Source organism: Orycteropus afer, unplaced genomic scaffold (genome assembly GCF_000298275.1).
Source record: "Orycteropus afer afer isolate SDZICR_OR568_19922 unplaced genomic scaffold, OryAfe1.0 scaffold00144, whole genome shotgun sequence".
In the NCBI taxonomy this organism is placed as follows: Eukaryota; Metazoa; Chordata; class Mammalia; order Tubulidentata; family Orycteropodidae; genus Orycteropus; species Orycteropus afer.
Genome location: NW_006921731.1, coordinates 390,310 through 391,547, shown reverse-complemented (window position 1 = coordinate 391,547; position 1,238 = coordinate 390,310). Strand labels below are relative to the sequence as shown.

The window sequence follows — 1,238 nt, the reverse complement described above, 5'->3', positions numbered from 1 at the left end:
CAAAGTTTGGTTATCCATTCCTCAGTTGTTGGACATCTAGGTTGTTTCCAAGTTTTGGCTATTGTAAATAGTGCTGCGATGAACATCGGCGTGCATATATCTGTTCTTGTTATGGCTCTCACTTCTTTAGGGTATATACCTAGTAATGGGATGGCTGGGTCAAATGGAATAGAGGAAATTTTTATGCCGAAAGAAAGAACACTCCCAAAAGCAGAAAAACAGGGTGTTTTGGGTTAATTACAAATTCTGCCACTGATTTTTTTTTTTAAGTTGTAGTGAGTAAAGTTTAAAAATGAGTCATTTTATTTTTACTCTAATTTGTCAAGAGCCTTCTTCATTGGGTACACATATCTTGGTGTGACTAAGTTTGTTATCTTAAGGATCACTAAGTGTGAGAATACATAGACCAAAAACACTTCCAGAAAGTGTCAACTGTTAGGTTCTAGAAGATTCACAGGTAAAACACAGTATTAGGGAATATGCTACAGCTTGTTTTTATCACTGAAGTTTAGATTCAGAAAACAGACTGTTCTATCCCCTTTTACAACTTTTTACCTTCTAATACAGTTGGGGTATCTGCTTATCAATTGTTTGCCTTAAAAAAAAATATCTACACAGCTCTACTCATAGATTCCAACAATAGTTTAAATTATTTCTTCCCCAATGTGAAACCTTAAAATAGTCTCTTGCCCAGAAAAGTTAAGACCCTTTCAAAATGTGAGTATTATGGTTCTGTTATCAGGATGGATCAAAAGTGTTGTTATTAATCCTTATGGTTAAAGTGACTTCATTTAGCAAAAAGCAATTTCAGTTGAAGCCTTCATTTGAGAGATCAGATGGTGGGAATAGCATGTGCCTTTTACGCTTTGTTAGTAGACAGAGAGGGAAGGATTTGGAGAAATCCCCTTTTGGCTATAATAGGTCATGTTCACCTTTAGTTATTTAATTTGTTTCATAGAATGGCTGGGACAGTGGTATTGGGTTTCAGGATAGGAGCACTAAAGCTGAGGGTGGTCTTTTCTCACACTAATTCAAAGCCAGCCTTGCTGGACAGATTCTTACTGAAAACTCCTTAAAACTCATCCCCCTACTTGGACTTTGTGTGCAAGGGCCCTTAACTCCTCAAGTGCCGATCATTGCATAACTGCCTGAGAATGCTTTTCTTTAAGGAATAGATCATTTGCAGAATGAAAATGAAAAGAGGACAGCCTGCTAGAATTCTTTTTTTTTTTTTTTTT

The 1,238-nt window shown here is 36.3% G+C and overlaps 1 protein-coding gene across 1 annotated transcript in view; it reads left to right on the top strand.

Moving 5' to 3' along the window:
- SLC6A11 (solute carrier family 6 member 11) overlaps positions 1 to 1,238 on the top strand; it is a 196,901-nt gene that overhangs the window by 2,542 nt on the left and 193,121 nt on the right. The window lies entirely within an intron of this gene.